We start from the raw sequence: 16,136 nt of genomic DNA, 5'->3' as shown, positions 1-16,136 counted from the left end.
TTTTTAGAAAGCATTTTTTTCTAGAAGAACAGTGATTTTCCTGTCAGGACCTGTGAGATTGATTCCAATGACACATACACAAAGCTATCCTGAATAATAATCTGTGTTAAGAAAGACCAAAATCAGCCTCTGATTTCTGAAACCCTTAGCAGCATTTTTGTGTTTAAAAAAAAGAAAATACTCATTCTCTTTATCTTTCTGACTTAAAAAATAATCTGTGTATAGTAATGGCAAAACTGAAAGCTGTCATACTGATAAACTGACACAGAGGGGCCAGCATGTAAATAGAAGTGATCTGTGTTTTTCTAGCATCTTCTCTGGACTAACTGGAAGTCACAATGATTTTAACAGAGTCATTTCTATACTTATCTGGTGTAGGAATATAAGTTCTAATGACAAAAGATGACCAAGAGGGACACAGCCACACGATGAGTTGTTAAGCCAGACTAGATCACAAAACTGGTAACCTATTCGGGAGAAAAGTACAAAGGAGAGGAAATTATCTGAGCATGGTGCCCACACAACTCTATGCTTTCTGCATAGTTGCTTAAATATTTATGTACATATATATGGCACAATAAACTCCAGTCCCAAGCTTTTATCATGTATGGGAACTTTTATGTCTATTGCTCTCATAGGTCTTAAAAGTAGAGTTCACAATGGACATATCTAGAAACTTCACTGATTATTTAAAATATTATTCTCCAGGGCAATGCTGACAATAAGATAATAAATAAGCATGACTTTGAAATTCTCATAACAAATATTATAAGCAAAAGTATAAATGCATTTTATTTATTTTATGTACAATTCTTGTAGCTTTGTTAATAATAACTTCTGCATAATTTATTTGTTCTAGCCTCAGAGAGGCTTACCAGCAACTTTTCTTTTTCTTTGCCTGGAGAAGCCATTTAGAGAAAGAAAGTGCTCAGATGCTTAGATGGCTGAAACTTGTTCCAGTATCAATTTTGGTGGCACTTGGTCAAATGATATTGCTTATGATTATGTTAGATGTTATGAAGTTATTTTCATAGCGCTCACTCTGAGAATGGCTGTATCATTAGTCAGTCCATCAGCTGGAGGATGCATCTCACTCTGATGTAGGTAAAATATCTTAGAAAAGATACAGAGATACAACTGTCCAGCCTCCAGATGTTTAAATACCTCACATCCAAAAACTGTATGAAATACTCTGGGACCACCCTGACAGTAGGGTGTGTGCAAGGTTTTTCTGCTAGGTATATTTTTTTCCTTCCCGCCCTGATAATTAGGACAATAATTTGTTCCTCTGTGAGGAACACCCCAACCTCTGCTCAGATTAGTGGTTAGATGCATAAATGGCAGGAGGTGGACCGGATTGCAGCATGTCTGTCTCACAAGCTACATCTCCTACTGCTTGGCATTAGGATGCCTCCTCTCAATGTGCTGCCTGAGTCAACTCCACCTTAAGCTGCCATTCTCTGTCCTGTGCCCACTTAAAGAAACCTGGATGAAGACTGTGAATTATCTCCCATAGGAAGACATTTATGTAAATGTATATATTTACAAAATAAGGCTGTAGCCTTAGAGATCATTGTATTTTGGTGCTGAAATGCCCAGGTGCCTTGGAGGATTCCCCCTCAGGTGGGACGGAAGTAATTAGCTATTTTTGTGCCTGGGTATCAGTAAGCCAACATCTATGATAGTTTCACTAAGGGAAGAGAGACAAACAAAAACTGATCTGGCTGAATACCAAAGCCTGCAGGCAGAGAAAATCTGGGAAAATGTTCCCAATAATTGCTTGCAGCCACTGTGAGAAAGCTGTAATCACCTGAAATGTTCAATAGCAGAATCTCACTTGCTTGAATATTAACCGGGCACTGTTCTGGGAGATCCTAACGGATCTCCTCTTTGCAAGATGAGGCTCCCTGTGTGTTTCATCTCATTATCTCAAAGCACTTTACAGATGCAAAATGATTTGCAAAGCAATTCTCATTATCTACATTGCCCAAATGATTAAGGCAAAGCAGAGAGTGACCTCCCAGGTACTCCTAGGTCACTTGAAACAAGCCAAAAAATGTCCTGCACATAAGCAGTAAACACTCTTAAAAGCAGAAATTTGTTTGAAGCTTAAAGGTATGCATTTCTCTGCATATCTTGTAGGAAGCATCTGTCTGTGCTGTCCCAAACATGCAGGCAAGAATTGCTTTTCTTTTGCCCAGACATGCTGTACCCAGATGTTGGCCAGCTGCACCTGGCTCCCAGGACCTGCCCTCTGGGCACACAGCAGGACTCACTTCTTCCCCTTCCCTCCTGGCCAGATTGCAGATGGGTGAAGCTTGGTGCCTTCTGGTCAGTCAGCACTGCCTCTTGGGTGTCCTGCACAATACCTGTGTCATCAGGAATATTTTGTGTAGCCATGGCCACAGAAATACACATAGCCAGGTCTTTTGCTGGGGAGGAGCAGTAGGTATAGTATAGTAGGTATATTTCACAAACCCAGAAAACGGTTTGTGATTTCTGTCAAAATAATGCTAATAGCAGTAAGTTGGAAGTCCTATGAATCTGTGCAGATCAGATCAGATAGTTTCTGTTTGGTATCAAGAGCTGCTGCCTGTTTTTTGCTCCTAGAACGAAAGGCAAAAGTGCTATCAGGAAAGTTAACTATGTTATTAATATCTTACAGAAAGGATAGCAATTTATCTTATGCTTCCTCTGATGCTGGGAACCCCCAATGATACAATGCAATATAGATCTCTGGCCATGCCATGGAACGCTACTCAGACTCTCCATCTGTGGTGAGGTCCACCAGCAGTCATCTTCAGAATTTTTACAGGATTTTCTTAGAAGCAAAGCGACTCTCTCTGCCATATTTACTGTGGGAAAAAGAGAATGTTTGTAGGAAAGCATGCTGCATCACTTCAAGATAAAGTCAAGAACATTCTTTTGGCATCATGGCTGGTAACAAACAGGTGCCGCCTATGGACTTTTTGGTTTGACAGGTTGGCTGCATTTATTGTATGGTAAGGCATGAGGCACAGTCCTCAAAGCCAAATCATCTGTAGTACAGCAGGGCTCAGCGCAGCCTGCACTGCTCAGCTCTACTGCACATGGATCGTGTTCTCCCCCAAGTGCAATAGCCTGCTGTGTAGGACCCCCAGGGCTGTTGTTCAGGTGGTTGCTGTTGCCTGTGGTGTAAAGGGGGTAGCAGGCTGTGTACATCTGATGAAGTCATAATTTTGCCCATTTGCCTTTTCATGACATGTTTTTTCAAGCCCTGCAGGTTGACCAGCTTTCTTAGCATGCTGAAATTCAGCTCAAGGCACAAAGGACATCCTATTTCAACAGCACATCCTGCATCAGTCTCTGAAATCCTGCCAAGCCTTATCACTGAAGTGAGCCAAGAATCTCCAGAAGCATCAGCAGCCATGACAAGGCCAAATTCTGCTCATTTGGCTTCACACGAGTTAGTGCACTGAAGGGTGTTGAGGCAAATGCTTTCACTTTGTCGGTACTCACACCTAGCATAGTAAATATCCTTTAGGGGGATTGTTACCTGTTTAATGTGGGATATATCAAGATATGTTAGGTTATGTATATTCTTTAAAAATACACGTCTTTCCCATATCTATCTGTTGACCCATAAAACTTTAAAGGAGTTTCCTTAGAACACTGATACCTTAGGAGGATTACTGCTCAGATGGTTGTCTCTACATGTCGAAAATGAATTCCAACACAAGCTAGAAACCTTCAGGAAAGGGAGATTTTCAGTAAATAGCAACTGAGATGAGAGTCCTGCCTATTGTGCCTCACTTGAGTAGTTCTAGATTTTTAATTTTTTTGTACAGCAAAACTAAAAGTAAAATCCAATATACTGTTTGACAGACAGATTTAAATATTTGAAATCACACAGATTGAATTTGTTTCCATTCACAACCTGACTGTTGTAATGCATAGAGAAATTCAACCAGGTATTTTCCCCAAATCTTATTAACTGGTCTGACTTAATGAATATGAGGCTTTTGAAGCTCACATCCAGTGTTTTTCTAGGTCAGGCTCTGAGTGCAGTTAAAATAAATAGTCCATGATTTTTTCCTAGCTGAAAGGGTACTGAAGAGGTACCTGAAAGGGTCAAATAGTCATGTTTTCACCAAGTCAGTCTAACAGACCAGTCTTATCTTGTCCTCAAGGTGACACTTTAAAAATTAATTTCTGTGAGATTATTAACATTTTGAAAAATAATGATGTTAGGGTTGTTTTATAAAGTTTATGCCAGGAAAAAAAAAAAAGCTGACTATTTCAGGGAAACAGTTTTTAAGAGATTTTCAGATAGGTCTTCAAACATACCGTGGAAGATTTAGTAATTTTGAAATACTAGAGAAGAAAAAGAATGTGTGAGGTTTAGATACCATCAGCCTAATTTTTTTTTCCTCAAAATTTTGATAACTTTATGTAGAAAGGTCAAACCCTGCAAGAATTTTTAAAAAGCCTTGTATTTCCTGAAATAATTACATGTAAGTTGTAAAACAGTTCACTGGGGCAAGCTATGAATCCAGATGGCAGAAACAACAGTTGGGGAAGGGCTGGTAATAATTTAAATGTTTAATTTGTTAAAGGTTTTGCAAATCCACCAAGTGTTTCAATGGCAGTGTTACCCATAAAGGGCTCACATATAAAATGAGCATTATACCACCTCAGATAATGCCTGCTTGAATGAAGAGATTCCATATTAAAAAGCATATTTAAAACCCATCATGACTGATCTTTATGCATTTAAGCAAAGGTAACATTCAGTTCCTGCGGAGAGCAGATGGAGTGATGCTCTGGTAAAGCTGCTGAAGAAGAAAGAATGGTTCAATTAGTGAGACCTGCAAAAGCCCCATCTCCTGAATTAAATTTCTTTCCATAAGGATTGCTTTAGTAGCAGTTCTTGCTCATACAGTTCTGTAAGAGCAATAAATAGAGTATAAATGTTCTGTAAATAGAATTGTCAGAGCAAACTCCTGGTAGTGGGAACTGTTAACATTTAGTCCTAGTGCTGCAATGAAAGATGAAAACCTTTGAGACTTTGTGGAGATTGTTATTGAGATATAATTTCTCTAATTCTGTAAAGTTCTGTAAAAAACAACAAATGAGATAGGAATGACCTGACACATTAAGATTAAGGTTATTCTTGAGGATTTGTGAACCTCTGAAAGATGTCTTCAGAAACTGCTCTGGTATGAATACAGGCAAACATAAAAGTGGCTGCATAATCATTTATTTCCACTTATTGTTAAAACCTTCAAGCTTCAGTGAAAGACTATGATGAAACTGATGATTTCTGCTTCTAAAGTACATGGTAGTTTTCTGGGGTAATAAAAGATTTCTGGTCCATGAGGATCATGAAGAGCAAGCAGAACAGATAGGCTTGGATGAAGACATTTTATTTCAAGGGAAAACCAGGTTTTCTCAAGAGAGAACAGCTGGATGAACAGTCCATTACTAAAACCTGTAATATGATAATTTTTCCTATAGGTCTAAAAATCACATTCTAGATAATTTTTAATTATACAAAGCATGCATTTATGAAAAGGTCACAAGAAAAACTTAGCTACTTTATAAATATCACAGATTCTAGTTGTTCATGGATTTAATAAATTCTTCTCTCCCAAGGTTAAAGAAATGGCATTAAAGGAACAAATATTATCCTGGCCTGGTTTTTAGGGCAGTATTTAACATTGCTTATACTGACTGATCAGTGACATTGGCACATAGTCTGATACAAGAAAAATTATGTGCTTTTCAGGGTAATTTACTTTAGAGAGAGGTCACAGTCTGGTCCTTAGACTGAATGAATAGGCATTAGCTGTGCTTCTGCATGTTGTCTTTCAGCTTTGTTCAGCTATGAGGAAACCAGAGGATGTGTTTCAAGACCATTCCACATGATGAACCAAAGCACAGCCAGTCAGAGGAGGGGGAGAATTGCTTTCAATTTTAGTTGCTCTATATCTAAAGAAATATGCTGTTGCAGATATAACCTGTGACAAGAAATGGGCATATTTGGGGATTTTGCCCTAAAAATGTTCAGATGCACAAAACATGTCTTATCTGAGGAATGATGTCTGTCTGCTGGACATAAATTGCTGAAGCAGAGCAGTAATTAAGTGTCTCCAGTGGAATATTTTAAGCTTTACCTTATTCCTTTCTTTTCAAGGACATAGTATTTTATTTAGCTGAACTGGGTATCAGTCACTAATAGCTTGTTAGGACTTGCTCCAAATGTTTAAGAAAGTGCAAAACCTTCTGGAGCTGTAGCTACCAAGGGACTTCTACACCATGTTACCTGCTTTGATGGAAACAGAGTGAAATTATTCTGTGATAGTTGTTCACACCATGATTAGAAACACCTGAAATACTGGCATACATTCTGAGTCCTTGAGTTTGTCCAGATTGAAATCAGAAGTTTAAAAAGTCTGGGTGATTCATCAGATCACAACCCATATTCAGCATAATAAACCTAAAAAAATTCAAATATTTTAATTTTGTTAAAGAGATAGAGAATGCAACTTTGTTTAGAAAGTTTTGTAACATAAATTGCAGCCCTTTCTATTACCAGATAGAACTGAGTAATATTTTCAAACAATATCAGTATTTCTAATCTTTTCATAGATCAGAGGAACCTGAGATAATTTTTGGACTTGAAGACTTGGAAATATTTTCAAGGTACGTAAATTTACTTTTCAAAGGGAGCAGCATAAGGAGTGGGCATTTAAACTACAGATATAATGTTAGCACCAAATGCAGCAAAGAAACCCAAATTAATCTCCCCCCACTCTCAAATGCACCTCTGGCATCTCAGATTCCACGTTTCCTCAGCTGACAGACCATCTCTGTGATGAACTCTCCAAGGCTATCAGGGAGCAAGAATCTCTGCAGTGTCATGTTTTTATCTCTTTGCTTCTGTTCACTTGCTGCACTTTGACTACATTTTAGAAAAGTAGTGTGATGGTAGACTTTTATTTTTCTTTTTTTTTTTTTTAACCCTGGCTATAGCATCCTTCCCATCTGACAGTCACAGAACTGTCTTGAGGAGGAAGAGTTGTTCTGTGCAAATCCCTCCTGGGGTGAGACTTGCACATAATTTTGTCACACTCTACAACTCAAGCTCCGTGTGAATGGCAAAGAGTGAATTGTGCTGCTCTTTGTGGGATGGTACACTTTTATTTTTCCTTAAAGAAGAATGACAGGTGTCTAAAAGAAATCATTAATATACAAGAAGTTATTCAAATTTTCACGTAGAAGAGCAGACTTAACTCTTTGAGCAGTTGATTTTTTTTCACCAAAAAGGTATTCTGGCTGATTCAAACTTGCTACTTAACAGAGGTAGGAAGAGATGCACTTCCCCTTATTTCAGTCCAGGCTCAGCATTTGAACTCAGTAAGAGAGCTGATGAGATAGCTGAGTTGTGGGGACAGGAATGTGGCTCCTGCCTCTGCACATGGATATGACAGCACTCAGCTCTCAGGAGCGAAGTGTACAGAATATTCTGAATTTTTCCTGAGCAGTTACTTCTCCCCTTTGTACTAAGTAATCTAATATGACATGTTTACTGGATTGGTAACAGCAGTGGGAATTGTTTACTTTCCCATTCTGTACAAACATTTTCAAGATGAAAAATTAAAATGTTTAATCTCAAAATTGCCACAACATAATGTTTTCACTCATTCAAATTTTATCTTCAGCATCTTCCAGCTTACTGAACAAGGTTCATTAACCTGATGTGCAGTTAGAAATTCTGAATACTTAACCAGCTACTCAGCTGCTATAGTAACCAGGCTCACTCCCATACATTTTCAGTTCAGAAAATATTAGGGAAGTCACACTGAAACAGAATCTCAAAGCAGTTCCACTATATTTGCACTCTGAGGGAGGAGTCTTAGCACTTACCTACTTTCCATGGGGATAGGGCAGTATTTTCATACTATTAAAAATATTGTGTGTTGCTGGTGTAATCAGATAGATTTGAACATGAGCTACAGTCAGATGAAAATGGGTTTAAGGATTGCTTTATGTGAGGGGCACATTTATGGCAACAGCAGTGTCCTAGCAGCAGTGCTTTAAGCAGAAAATAAAAAGGAATGTAGGAGATTTATATCTTGAGCTGTCTTATGCATTTTTTTTTTTTCGCGGTTTGGTGGTAGTATTGCAATTTCTGCTACAAAATAAGATGTCATTAAATAATATTTCTGAGCTTGTCTTCTCTTCCCTATTTTGATAAGTACTCACCCTTTGGATTGGGAAAAGTATATGCCAGGCTAAAACAGGAAATGCCTCATGTGACTCACCCACACATTTGCAATTTACAGGTGATCCTGGGTTTCATGGACATGAGCTATGAGATGAAACTAGAAATGATAGCCCAAACAGTGCAGACATTTCATGCCCTTAAATATGACAGGTTTTAAATAAAGAAAAAACTGTCAGCAGATTTAAATTCCAGAAATTGTGGAGTTTAGTTCAATTAGAGGCAGATTTCAAATACTATTTAGATCCTTAAATTTATCTGGGCTTACAGAAGCATTTGACAGATGCCAGTGCAATTCACTTTGGAACATCTTGAAGGTCTATTGCATGCCAACAAAAATCATGAACCTCATCAAAGTTCTATGCCAAGGTTCTGCTTGAACAGTTAAAGTAAATGGGAACTTGTATAAATGGGCTAATGGAACTCTCCTGTCAACCACATACTCATGCAAAATCCCACTATCAGACATTGACTTCATTACAATAAAAAAAAGGGAATTAAAATTACATTAAACAAGTGTGGAAAAACAGAAAACACTGTACCAGAATACTAAAAGGATACTGTCAGCTCTAGCCTTCTGAATTACTAGACAAAAGCTTTGAGGACTGTCCCTCCCTACCAAAAAAAAAAAAAAAAAAAAAAAAAAAATACTGTCAATATAATGTACTTCAAAAATGGACCTACTGAGCAACTGCTCCCACTGTATCACAGTAGGAGACAATGGCATCCAGACGATGGCATCTCTCCTCTAAGGAGGATGCCAAGCAAGGTCAGACACCTGAAGCAAAGAATGTCATCAAGTACCAAAGCAGTACCTGGCCTTCAGCATCTTAAACAAATTTTCATCACCAGTAGTCTAGACCACATGTGTCCCTGGTTGTCCCTAGCTGCCTGCAGTTCCAGAGTTCCTCACAGTGGGAACTCAGTAGTGTGCAGATGTGGTGTGTACCCAAATCTTTACTCCTCCTAATGCATTCAGGATTCAGGACATGGCCATGGAGTCGCCATGAAGAGAAGATTGTACCACAGACCAAAGTGTGGTTCTCAAAACATGCCTCCATGTCCTCTGCTCAACTGCAGATGTTGGGAACACACTGAAGGTAGGAGCAAGTGTCTAAATGACTTTGAAAGCAAATGCTCCAGTAGAGATCTAGAAATTGGACAGATTAACTGTATAAAGAACACCAAGACTAAAAGGAAATAGGAATATCCCAAATGACTGAGAAAAAAAGTAAAGAAGTGTATTGTAACTGTATCACAGATAAAGACACAGCAGCAGCTAGAAAAGGAGTGGATGGGAAAAATAAACACTACATTGGCACGATGCCTGCAATTCTTAATCCAAATAGCCAGCCAGAGATTAAAATTTTGTAGATTACTCCAGATAACTGGAGAACTTGAGGTTTGAGTCCAGCATTTTTCTTACTCTTATTGCTCTGCAAGCTTTTGTTCATAAGAATGGACAAGTTATTATTTTCTTGTCCACAACAAAGGTTGCCTCAGCCACAGTAAATACTTTTATTTTCTCAGTACAAGGAGAAAAGGAGCTAGTGGCCAAGGAACTCTCTTGGCCAGGAGCTGCAAAGACTCTTGCTGACTCTTTTCTCATCCCACAATTCTGCCCTTGATGCTCTTGTAGGCTTCTCCTGCAAGCTTTCTCACACCACCCAGCTCTCCCTCCTCCACCGTCTCCCACTCACACATGCAGACCCCTGCCTGTGTAGGACTATGCTCAACAAAATTTTTATTTCCAAGTGCTTTAAAATTCCTGACTTGCCTTTGCCTTTCATGCAAAAATAATTATGAGTAGTTAAAGAGTTAAACTTTCTGAAGCTGTAACACAGACTGCAATAGCAGATACATCTGACCTTGTCTGAGATATGAGGATATCTGATAGTGCAGAATTTCACTACTATTCATCTGTCTAAACATGCAGATAGGTATCAGGTGGGATCTACAAAAACGCTGGCACCTACATTGCTTTACAAAGCTACCCCTGAGGACCTGATTCAAAGCCATTGTAGTCACAGAGAAATTACTCTTGCCTTTCTTAGGATTCAGTTGAGATTAATGTTGCACACTTCTTTGCTGCCCTTTGCTGCCTCTGTTCCTGCGATTTGAATTGCTCCCTCAAGGCATTGCAAAAAAAGGATGGAAATGTTAGCAGCAATGCATAGGAAGTTGAATACTTTTCTTTCTAATTTTGACAGTATCTGTTTAATACAAAAAGAAAAATATTGTTTTAAAACTTAGAATTGTTCTGTTCATATATTTTAAATGCTGCTACATCTTTTAAAAAATATCTACACCAATAGTGAAATATTTCAACTTGTTGGAAAAGGAATAAACATGTATGTCACCTACTTGCAGCCTCAGTAACTGGAGTAGGTTGACAGAAAATCTATCCCATGTTCCTGCAGCAAACATCATGTCCGTGGAAATCATGTGCAAGTATTTGATTTCCTCAACGCTTAGAATATATAAAACCTGTCATCAGTAAATATTTCCCAATATATCAAAATGCCTGATGACAAGGAGTTTATGGCAAAATCTAATTTTCTAGCTGTCCTAGACACCAAACCAAATGCATTAATTAAAATCTAAGTGTACCAAACCACCTGAATAAATAAGGGGATAAGTTTTTTGTTGGGTTGGCTTTTGGGGGTTTTTTTGAATTTTTTTTTGGTTGGGCTTTTTTAAGGGTATGTGTTTGAATTGGGCAGAAAAAAATATTTAAAGGAAGATGGTATCAAAAACTAAGAAACAGAAACCAATTACTTTACAATTTTGTAGTGCTGGAGAGAGGAAAAGGATGATAAAATGAAAGCAAGTGTAGGGGTGCATGATTGGTCTGCAAAGGAGAAGACATAATGCTGCATTTAAAAAGCTTAAACCTGTGATGGCTAAAGAGGAACACAGTGTACAGAATTGCTCTGCATCAGACCTAATGTCTGCCCCAAGCTCATTGCTATGAACTCTTACCCACAGTGTCACTAATGTGATTGAAGACCTATTTCCAGCATCCTCTCTGCTAGTAGAGGAGAACTGACTGCAGAAACTCTGATCAGAACACCCTAGTGATGTTGTGATAAGTGGTTTTCTGCTTTCAGCTGGTAAGGTAATCTGTTCTAAGGAAAAATACAGTTTCCTTTGTGTAAACATCTAATTATCTTTCAGCGATAGATCTATGAGGTTATTAAATTACTTAAAAACAGACATGTCAGCTTTTCTAAAGCTTGCACCTTTATCAAGAACATTTAGCATTCACTCCTAAGAGTGTTTGTAGAAGAAAACTTGAAGAACTTTGTACATTCTTTGGTTTGCTCTTTGACATATGTTTTAACAAAATGATGACTTCCTCTATATACAGTGATTTTAGGGATTGTAAGTTTTGAGAATGGTTTCAATACCATGACTGGATTGCCTCTGGTAATTGAAAAATAAATCCTGCTCTTCCAGAGCAGATGAACTCTGTACAACCTTTCCAGAGGCTGTGACCTGACTGAGGAAATCAGATGCAGAGGGGATTTACTCACAGCTCTGGCAGTTTTTGGAAGCATACAGCAAGTATTTTGTGGAGTCACAATTAAAGTCTTTTTTTTTAGGGGTGTATTTGAAAACAAGATTTTCCGGAGCAAAGTTCAAGTGGAGAAGTGCAATTGAGGCACTTTGACTCAGATCAAGGTGCTGTAGAGATAGGGGTAGGGAAGCTCACACTCAGGTTAGGTTAATGGAGAGCAGTAACAACGTGGTCAGGTTGGTGAGAGCAGGACAGCCCTAAGTTCTGCAGGAAGATATTTTCCATAGGGTTCACTAAAGTCCCAGTTCCAACCCCCACCAATTTCCTTCAAGACTGAGAAGGTATTGTAATGGGAAAGATGCTGATGGGCATGAGACCTAATCAGGTAAAGGAGGTGGAAAGCCTCTAGGTATTGTCTCCATTCATCATTGCCATTAAGATGTAATTCCTTCAACTTTTTTAAACTTGAGAAAATTGCATTTTATCTATACATAGGTTGAAGACCTCTCCTGGTGACATTCCTTGCACTTAATGTGCCAATTTCAGTCCAGTATCAAAATCTAAAGTCTCTCAAAACTGCTAAAATCCTCTAAAAAAAAATCATGCTTTTAGGATCACTCTTTATTCCTTCCATGGCCTGACTTGAACTCAAAGTTTGTTGATTCTACTTTTTACATACTAAAATAAGGTATTAATCCTGTAGTACAGATCAAGCAGCGTGCTTATAGTCTGTATTAAAGTGACCAAGGAGAAATTAGATTGCACTCTGGTCATTTAATTCAGGGCAAACACCTTCACATGAATAGAACATGTAGAAAGTGTTGGCATCAGCTGTTAAAAACCTTCAAATCCTCTCCAGTAGGTTAAAAATTGGCCTGAAGGAAAAGCTTAAATGATGAAAATGTTATGAATTCCTCTACACTGATAATTCAAAATTTATTTATAGTAACAGCTGGATCACATGCAGCAACAAATCTGAAACATAATGCAATTCTCTAGTGTAGGTATTCCTACACTACACTGTGACACATAACCATGCAAATGCAAAATTACTCAAACCACTTACATAATTAAGAAAAAAAATTAAATATTAATTTGTGCTGTGTTTACATGTAGAAATGAGAAAGAAATTCTGGCAGCTAATGCAGTGGTTTTACTGGAGTTAGATGAAGAAATGTGTCTGAATATGCAATACAGGTGTGTGTCATCAGCATCACTGTAGACTGACACAAAGTGTTTCCCTGATGTGATTTTATTTAATGCATATGCACACAAAGTATCTCATACTGGATAGCTAGCGTGAATTATTTTGTCATCTAAAATGAGAACAAAACATAATGACTAAAGAATTGACATCTGAGATCACTGGTGAGTCAGCTTGTTTGCTCTTCAGAAAAAGTTCCCTCATAAAATGCAGAGTGAAAGTGAAATAAGGGAGGGCAACAAAAAAATGTGTTATGAAAAAGAATAAGTAAAATTGTTATGTGTTGGGAAGGGTAGATAAATATGATTAAGAACCACAATAGTACAGCCAGGACGAATATAACGCCCCCTACTGGCTGGACAATCACCCTCACCTACAGAGGGGTCCAAAAGCCAAATGGACTGTTCCATGTCACCCCCCAGAATGTATGGTTCACCCCACATCTGTAACCCTCCCCTGAACCATCAGGTGCCTGTGACCCCATTGGCCCAGGTCCTGTTCCAGCCCACCCTGGAGCCCCCATTGATAAGGGGTCTCCGGGGGGCTGGACGCCCTCTTGGATCTTCCCCTCTCCTCCTGGAGCGTCCTCCGGGAGTCCCTGCTCCCCTCTTTGTCTCTCCCCTCCCCCATCACCTTAGGCCCAGCCACGTGCTGTGTCTAGCAGCTCGAGGCAGGGTCACAATGCATCCTGAATAAACTTCATCCCCCAAGAGCAACCACAGAGATCTCGCTTGTATCTGTCCGTGGAATACAAATAAACGTCGTTACAGACTGGTGCCCATCTTCGAATACAAACCCACGGTGACCTGCAACTGCACCCGTCTGGATGCTTTTCCAGCTCTTCTACCTGTAGGACACCATTCCATGAACAATAACTAAATAACCAGGTATTTCCTCTCCATCACTGTCGCGAGCACGGCATTTTGCTGCTAGGCAGCGACGAAGCCGGAGCTCTTTAAAAAGTCCCGAGGCCATCGTCCAGCACCGCGACTCGTTACCTAGTAGCGAGTTTTTCGAGCCCTTCGAGGATTTCTAGCCGCTACTTCTCCGAGCACAAGAGATCGCCGCGATTCCGCAGCAACCCAAGGCTTTGTGAGAAGACTTGCCGTGGCACGCAGCCATGTGCACAGAGCACAGGCGAGCACTGCTTTGCACTGCCCGCGCTGAAGCTCTGAGGGGGGTTTGGAGCTCCCGAGCACCGGAAGCCGTCCCTAAGTGACAACCGAAACCGGAGCTCTGAGGAGACCCCCGCGGAAAGTCCTCAGCACCGACTGCAGTGAACGTCGGAACCTGACAGAGGACCCCGCTCCTGCGACACTGAGGTGAGCCACACTGGTTTAAAAATGGGACAATCCCACTCTGCATCTGATCGAGATCGCTATAAGCAACTTAACCACCTCTTACGTAGCCATAATAGTAACTTGCCTAAAAAAGAGCTACGGAAACTCCTAGAATGGATCTTACTTAATTTCCCAAATGCCGAGCGCTCTGCTGTGTTTTGTGGAGACTTTTGGGAGTCCGTGGGACATACACTTTTTAATGATATTTCACGGCGGGACCCATACGCTTGCGAATTACTTCCTGCTTATAGGGTGTTAGCAGAGCTCTGCGCTTCTCAAAAGCCGCTGATAGCAGCCAAACCGCTCCCTGCCGTGGCTCAACAATCCCCGCCGGGCCACCCGTCTCCCCCGTGCTGCGGCGACAAAGCCGGCGAGGCGGCTGGCGACGCGGCGGTTTCCGAGCGAGCAGCGCTCCCTGCCGCAGCCACGCCCTCCCTCCCCCGCAACCCAGAACCCGCCCTTTGCGGCCACCTCCTCCCCCCCAAACCACTCCGCGGGCCCCGCCTCCCCCCCGCCCGCCCCCCCAGCATTGCCTGTCCTGGATATGATGGCTACTATAGCCGAACTTTTACAAAATCAAACAACAGCTATTTTGCAAGCACAATCTCAAACGTCAGCTGCAATTTTGCAGGCGCTGCACATGCTTGCCTCCGCGGCCGCCCCCCCGACCCGCCCGGAAGCCCCCTGGCCTGGCGAACACTCCAGTCATGCGCCGGCTCCAGGCCGGGCGGCTCCCACTCCCGCGGCCACGCCCTCCCTCTCGCGCAGCCCGGACCCCGCCCCTGCTTCCACCGCCTCCCCCTCGCGCGGCCCAAACCCCGCCCCCGCGGCCGCAAACGCCGCACCGCCTGCGTTTCCCAGAGACGCCCCGGGACGCGGCGCCGTACCCCCGCTGCCCGCCCGCCTCCTGGACTCGCGGCCAGCCCCCCCGGCAGACGCAAACCCGGCGTCCCCACCCCCCCACCCCCCCGCGGCGCCGCAGCCCCTGCCTCTGGCTACAGAACCCCTTAACCCCCCGCAGCCGGCACCACTTCCTGGTTTGCCGAACCCATCATCATATCCCTCCGCATCCCTCCCTCTGCCGGATCTACAGCCTGCCGCAGCACCCAAAGACACAGCTACAGGAAATCCTTCCACAAATGCAAGTTCCCCACAGGTGCTGCTGCCGACGAGCTCCACTCCTCCTGCTCTTCTGCCTCAGCTGGCAGCAGCCCCTGCCTCCCACACTAGCAGCTCCTCACCGCACCCTGACGGAGACACCATGCCTCGGCAAGGTGAAAGCAACAATGTGACTGCAGCTTCTACAAACAAAGGACAGACAGAGAACTATGTTACCCCTGCAAACCCTAACCTTTCTATCCAAATCTCACCAAATTGTCAGCAAAGTGCTAACAATCTTCAGCTAACAAACTTCCCTGAAATCAAATATGATAGCTGCAAAGACGACAGTCTGCATCCCCAAGCCATGCAAGTCGTATTCAGCCAGCAAACAGCTGTCCCCTCTCAGGAGGTGAAAGAAGTCCTACCAGTACTCAAGGACAGTGGTATCTCCTTTTCCTATTTTAAACCACTGTTAAAATGTACCATAGAAAAAACACACCAAACCCTAAAACGCATCTTAAATCTAAAGAAAGGGGGAGTAGATCAGGCTACACCTCAAAAGAGGTTGAATAAGGCTCTATATGTTCACAATTTTCTAAGTAGCTCTGCAGGAGAGCCTCGCCTCCCAATTTATAGACATTTGCTGAACACCAAAAAAGTAAAAATAAAAGGGCACCCCCCAGCTTTACTCAAAATCTTAGATTC

This window comes from Taeniopygia guttata, chromosome 1, assembly GCF_048771995.1.
Source record: "Taeniopygia guttata chromosome 1, bTaeGut7.mat, whole genome shotgun sequence".
NCBI classification, from domain to species: Eukaryota; Metazoa; Chordata; class Aves; order Passeriformes; family Estrildidae; genus Taeniopygia; species Taeniopygia guttata.
Note: the sequence above shows the minus strand (reverse complement) of the source record.